The following is a 7345-nucleotide window of genomic DNA, read 5'->3' as shown; positions in this document are numbered from 1 at the left end:
GTATATGTAGGGATGGCTAATATCAATCCTTCAAAAACAATGCAAACAAAATAGTAGGGATGGCATTTGCATCATAATAGCGCAAGGCAAGAACTAACATATAGCGATATACACAACTATTCAATCACAATTGAATTTTATTTATCCTATTTTTGTCTGTTAACATTCTACTACATTTATATCATCCCTACATAATAGTAGAGGCACACAAAGTAGTAGAATGTTAACAGACAAATATAGGATAAATTAAACTCTGTTGTAATTGAATAGTTATATATATTGATATATGTTGATTCTTACCTGTGCTATTATGATGCAAGTGCTATTTTTATCATTTTGTTGGCATTGTTTTCGAAGGATTGATAATAACCATCCCTACATCTACTTCCTTTTTTGAATGTTTTTTCTCTACTTATTTGTTTGTTGTTGTTTTTTCAATGCAATGTTTCAATAGACATAGCAAAGTTGTATTTATAACCAAGTTCTAAATACAATGATGTTCCAACTGTAATATTTATTGCCTATCTATTATTGGCTGCGCCCCCCAGTGGCACAGCGGTATGTCTGTGGACTTACAACGCTAGAAACCGAGTTTCGATACCCGTGATGGGCAGAGCACATATAGCTCTTATGTAGCTTTGTGCATAATTAAAAACAAACAAACAAACAATTATTGACTGATAATTCCTGTTTCACCCTGTACCTAATTTGTTTAAAAGAACACCAAATTTCTGTAAGAATTTTAACTTCAAGGGTAATGATAACTTCGTTTACAATGGAATTATTATTTTTAAAAAAATTACTACTAGTTATTAACAGTACTTATAAAAGCGGATACTTCGTTTGAAACTATGTCACTTCAGTGAAATTGGTTGACACCATTGTTTTGGTCTTTGAGTTATCATGTAATGAAAAAGAAGCAGAAGAAAGAAGATCAAGAAATTCGAACTTTTTGTTATGATATTAACAAGACATTGCCAGAACTTGTGACTCAATCATTACAAATATATTGTTATAAAAAAAAACACTGTATAGTATTGTAAAGTTCTGATGACCTATTGAGGAGATATTTAAAGTACCATTTCTACGAACAATCCAAGCCATCCCTACATAGACAGTGCTACAGCTCGCTTGATAACAGGCTTACCACAGAACACTAAAAAGTAGACAACCCGAACAGCCGTAAGTCTCATGCCTTACAACACTAAATTCGGGTTTCGATGCCCGCGATGGATAGAACACAGATAGCTTATTGTGGAACTTTGTACTTAACAAGAAATAAAATCATTAGTTAATTATCTTCTGTGAGAGTATAAGAGGACGAATATATGTCATAACAGAGCTATCAAAGTCCATGATCACGTGTTTCCTCGTAAAATAGCTTTAATCAGCAGTGTATTTATAGAGTCTCTACTAAAATGTGTCGGATGTGACAAATATACAGGATTAAGATATCTAGTTTGGAAAGTTAACTAACGAGAAATATCTCGAGAGGAACAGCTGCTAGTACTTGAAGTAGATAAGTATACTATAACTACATCAAACAGTTCTCTGTCGTTGCTTCTTCAGAGATCTTTACGTTCAATATCATACTCAAGTAAGTATACCCCCCAGTGACACATGGCTAACTCTGTAGACTTATGACGCTAAAAACCGACTTTCGTTACCCGTGGTGAGAGGAGCACAGATAGCCCATTGTTTAACTTTGTGCTTAACTACAAACAAATAAAGTAAATGTATTTGTAATGGTTATTTTATTTCCACAGTTTTAAGAGCAAGACGTTTGGTGATAGTGTTTTCTTTGTTTGATGTTCACTCTTCAACAACATTCCACTTATTTAAAAGTAATTAACATTTTTACAGACCAGATACCTTTCTTACTTATTAATCATTAAGAGTACTCGTTTTCATGATAACTAACGAGAAATATCTCGAGAGGAACAGCTGCTAGTACTTGAAGTAGATAAGTATACTATAACTACATCAGACAGTTCTCTGTCGCTGCTTCTTCGGGGATCTTTACGTTCAATATTACTCAAAATACATCCTCAACCCTTCGTTGTGAGTCTGTAAACTTACCGCTGAGTCGACGGGTGACGAGATTTTAGCAAGACTAAGCAAATACTGACTTTGTTCGTGTTCGGATATTTGTGTTTTTTCCAAGGTGAGCACAGTTACTTACTTATTAACGGGGATTGTTCGTGATTGTCTTTATGACTTCCAGTGGATTATTTATACTCCCTCATGTTGTGCTTTCTGGAGGTGGTTATTTGTTTCTGTTATTGTCGATGAGAGCGTAACTTGTTTATTTCTTGGTTTTGGACATGTTGCATTTTTCTCTCATCAGAAGCAATAAGATTCAATGTATTTAACAAGTAATCATCCAATCATTTTATAATAATGTTAACAAAAAGTATTTGGAAATTTAAGATTTCATTTATTTGTGTGTTATAGACAGTAGAGATTCTGGAGAATTGTAAAATATAAACAATAGAGATTCTGAACAATTGTAGAATAGAGACAGTGGAAATTCTGGACAATTATATAATACAGATAGTAGAGGTTCTGAACAATTATATTATACAGACAATATAGATTCTGGGCAATTGTATAATACAGATAGTAGAGGTTCTGAACAATTATATAATACAGAGTAGAGATTCTGAACAATCATATTATACAGACAATAGAGATTCTGGGCAATTGTATAATACAGATAGTAGAGGTTCTGAACAATTATATAATACAGAGTCGAGATTCTGAACAACCATATTATACAGACAATAGAGATTCTGGGCAATTGTATAATAGAGACAGTGGAGATTCTAAACAACTATATAATACAGAATAGAGATTCTGAGCAATCATATTATACAGACAATAGAGATTCTGGGCAATTGTATAATAGAGACAGTGGAGATTCTGAACAACTATATAATACAGGCAGTGGAGATTCCGAATAATTATGTAATGCAGACAGTAGAGGTTTTGAAGAATTATATAATACAGACAGTACGGGTTCTGAACAATTATATAATACAGACAATAGAGTTTCTGGACAATTGTAGAATAGAGACAGTGGAGATTCTGAACAATTATGTAATACAGACAATGGAGGTTCTAAATAATTATAATCTGCTGCCGTCTTCAGGAAGGTCCAGAGATGAACTGTTTGTAGTAATAGAGAACAGGATTGAATACTGTGTCTTCTTGTTAGAAAGACTAATGAGGTATCCACTCCACTGGGGCCTTCTTCCCTAATCAACTGACAACGACTGACATCCGATCGTCACAATCGTGATGTAAAATTTAAACTATTATTAGTTTGTTCAGTCTTTCTCATATACTAATTAAACATCTTCTTTTAACAGCCACTCTGGTGTACAATACTGGAATTAATTGTGGAAATGCATAAGTGATACATATACAAAAGTCATAAACAATGAGTAATTTGAACTAAATTTAAATTTATCATTAGTATAATGCATTACAATCGAAAATACATAAGAAAAACGGAAAAGTTGTACAATGCGTTAGTATTTTCTACATGTTGTAAACACAGTAGAGCGCCTTGTTTTATGTTACCATATGTTTATCATTGTATGTTAATGAAATATTGATTCAAATGTGCTACTACTCATTTTATTGTTGCCGTTTGAATTTTTAGTTCCTATATATATAAGTCCTTACAGGCTACATAATATTCATATCAGATCTCTGTGCAAGCCAGATCGTGGTTGTGAGTGCTACATTGACCTCTCTTCTTTAAAAGTATCGTTTAATAACATTTGTTCTATGCTTGATATCACAGTTTTGGAAAACAATCCCTTGCCCAGTAGGTCTTATTATTGGGTGAATGACAAGATGGATAAGAATCTGCTGTACCTTTCAGCACTGAGGGTTCCATCACTTTTGTAAAGATGCCCAACACCACTGGCTGATATGCGGCCCACATCTGTACTGGTCACCCAACATGCTTCATTGCATATCTTGAACGTTTAGCGTGATATTTTTACCTCTCTACCATTGAATAAATTATTGTTCATTGTTGCTATACAGTTTTAATTTCGATTCATCCGTAAAGAATACCGCTATTCAGCTTTGTCCATCTCACCGTTGAAGTCTGATACCCTTTCGGTTTTTGGTTTGGCTATCTCTCTTATGCAGTGGTATTTGAACAGCTATACAACCACCGAGACAACTTGATGCCATGTGTGCGTATCTTACTTACCTGGAGGTAACATACAAACGTCTACTTACAGATAGATCATTGAAATATTTCTACTGCGTTAACCTATCACATAAGGACCATACCCTGAGATACTTAAACATAACCTTTAAAGAGTTAAGGTTTGTACCTTAACCTATTCTATTACAAACAGATATAATTCCATATACCCTCTTCACAATTTTCACGCAACTTCAACAAAACATGAAGTTTCGCCTCAATCTGCCGAATGGGGTAGTCTTCACGAGGGAAAACTTTCATTTCTTGAAGGGTTTCATGTTGAATTTCTGTCCTACAAGCCAGGTGTCCCGCGCAGTTTTTTCAGGTACCGGGACGACTGTGAAAAGTATGTTAGCAGACCTCAGTGGTCGGACTGGTAAGGGTAACTGATCTAAGGTTTGACACTGTGGTATAAGATGACTGGCTCAGATGATGGTCTTAATACTAATAACCGTTCTCATACACGTGGGTTAGTGGTTAAATGCTGTTTCCATAATGTGTAACAAAATATTTACTAGCTACATTACAAACAAAACGTTTACTGTAATCAACGATGGTCCTCGGGAATTGCATTGCGGCACCAAACATGTTGTATACCTGGTGAGCTGCAGTTAGCTAAATATGTGCTGCGAAAATATTTTGAGAGCTACGTGAATGTTGACAGGTCATCTACTAAAAAGAAATACTTAAGTTTCTTCTAGCATTAACCCTCCAGAGCACACGTTTTGAAGATGTTCTCATACAACCAATAGAGCTCATACAAGGTGAAAATTTAAATGTCTTATGCGTTAAGCCTGTGAAAAGAGGAGAATATTGGATGAAAACACAAGCTACAATCTACCTCTATGAGCGTAACGATCGAGTTCAAAATGAAAGTAATCATTCTCAGGGTTTCATATTTTTAAATAATCTGTATTTTTCTGAAGAGGTTACACGTCAGCCACGTAGTAAGGGGCGTGAACACAGAACGAAGTTAAAGCACAGGAAAGTTTACTACGTAACCTCCTACAAGTTCATCAAACTAAAAGTCTCAGAGGTTTATATGTTGTCTTACGAGAGCTATAGGTTAATAACCTTACCCTTATTCAAACGAACATAAACACAGTACGAGAGCTATATATTAATAAACTTACCCTTGTCCAAACGAACATAAAATTAAATCATTAACTGCTATGGTACCCAACTAATGAAAATCAGCGTAATCTTTATAAGTAGGAACGTAAGAAAAGTGCATTTAATTTGCTATCATCGTTACCATGTTTTAGTTCTAAGTAGGTAGCTTTCTTTGATCAGAAGTTAATATTAATTATTGGTTGGATGTCAGCCAATCACACTGTAAACTATCAACACGTGACTGTACTCTGCTGCAGTTCATTTGAGTACAATAGAGAAAGAACAATCCCATAATATTTACATTTTTATGTTCAGTTTATTTATTGTTCCCACAATTATTATAGTTATACCTAGGTCTACCATAGTACAATACTAAAAATATTTATTTTTTTAAGAGAGACATAGAGTCGTCCTGGCACAACAAACATAATTTTTCTTGAATTTTATCCTTTTCCAAGTCACATTTTCCATTTTTTTTATAAGATTCACCAGCGGCTGTTTTATGTGTTTTGTGTAATTAATTCTTAAGGTAAAGTTGTTTGAAATTATAATGAAACCTCGGGGTTTAAAATCTATAACCTTTCAGATTATTTGAAATAATGAGTCACATTTAGCAAAGTCACATTGAGTTATTTGCTGTGTCTACCGTGGGGAATCGAACACCGGATTTGAGCGTTATAACTTACCACTGTCCAACCGGGGGGACAAAAATGAGTCATGACACGAGTTATTGGATTTTCAGTGGCGATTACCATTTACTTTTATCACCGTTTATTGTAAAACCTCAGAAACATACCCAAAAAATCCATCAATATGTTCAACTTTAAATCTTTTTAACATACAAAGAGGTTTATTATTTCCTTGCCAACGTTAGATTTTTTTGGCAGCTGTTGAAGTTACAATTTTATTCGTGATCATGAAACACATATAACTAATAACAGTGATCACAAAAGCGGATTCCGTGGTAAAAAAAAAAAAATCACAACTCAAGCTAACGCCGGATGGATTATTCCATTAACTAGGACTATAAAATAAGAAAAAATAAGCCAAATTTTGCAATATAAACATCGATTGAAGCCTTATACAAGAAATCATTTATTCAGAACATCGACTATAAAATATTTGAATTGTGATAAAAACGAACAATTGGATAAAACTGGGAAAACGCATTTGTTACCAAAACCGAGACTTTATTTAGTATATAAAATGCAAAACTGGGATCAATTATTTTACAGGTATATAATAATAATAATACCAATCAAAAAACGGAAAATTAAATTTTTCAGATTCAAGGAAACATATTTAATTATATTTTCTTCTTAATTCGTTGAATATATTTTATGATGTTGTTACAATGAACTGTTATTAATATTATTAAATTTAATTCAAAACATAAAAACAAACCGTATTGAATTTCTATAGATCGTTTAATGTTTCTCAACGACATATTTATATTATTTTTTACGATAGTTTCATCAAAAGGTGACTTACTCACCTTATAAGTAACTTTATTAAAAAGTAGTTCTGGTAGAAATGATTTTTAATAACTTTGAAAAATACGAGATACGTTAAAAGTTATGACTGGTCAAATAGTGCGATTTTTTGGTTTTCATTCCTAACGGAATACGTTACAATGATTTATTTGATGTTACAATAATACCAAACAAATCATCAAAATATGAGGAGCTTTAACAAATTTTGGGTAAGAATAAATGAAATATTTGAATGTGATCGATATACGTAAGATTAGTCTCAAACTCTTTCTATATGGAGCAAGTGTTTGATCAGTCAGTTATGATAGCACTTTTGAAAACTAAAACTCAATATACGTAAGATTAGTCTCAAACTCTTTCTATATGGAGCAAGTGTTTGATCAGTCAGTTATGATAGCACTTTTGAAAAATAAACTACTAATATACGTTAATACTTAGTACCTACTAAACTATATAGAGTACAAAGTTTTTGATCATTCATTATGGGTACTATACACTTTATAAAACCTAA

At 33.1% G+C, this 7345-nt stretch overlaps 1 long non-coding RNA gene across 1 annotated transcript in view; it reads left to right on the top strand.

Annotated features, from left to right (window-relative positions):
- The first annotated feature begins 2041 nt into the window (after window positions 1-2041).
- Window positions 2042-7345, top strand: part of LOC111085240 — a 12816-nt gene continuing 7512 nt past the window's right edge. The window contains exon 1 of the long non-coding RNA XR_002610069.1: window positions 2042-2164. This is a non-coding gene — a long non-coding RNA (uncharacterized LOC111085240). The remainder of the gene's footprint in view (window positions 2165-7345) is intronic.

The sequence above is a fragment of the Limulus polyphemus genome, unplaced genomic scaffold (genome assembly GCF_000517525.1).
Source record: "Limulus polyphemus unplaced genomic scaffold, Limulus_polyphemus-2.1.2 Scaffold292, whole genome shotgun sequence".
Lineage (NCBI taxonomy): Eukaryota > Metazoa > Arthropoda > Merostomata > Xiphosura > Limulidae > Limulus > Limulus polyphemus.
This window is presented reverse-complemented; position numbering and strand designations above follow the sequence as displayed.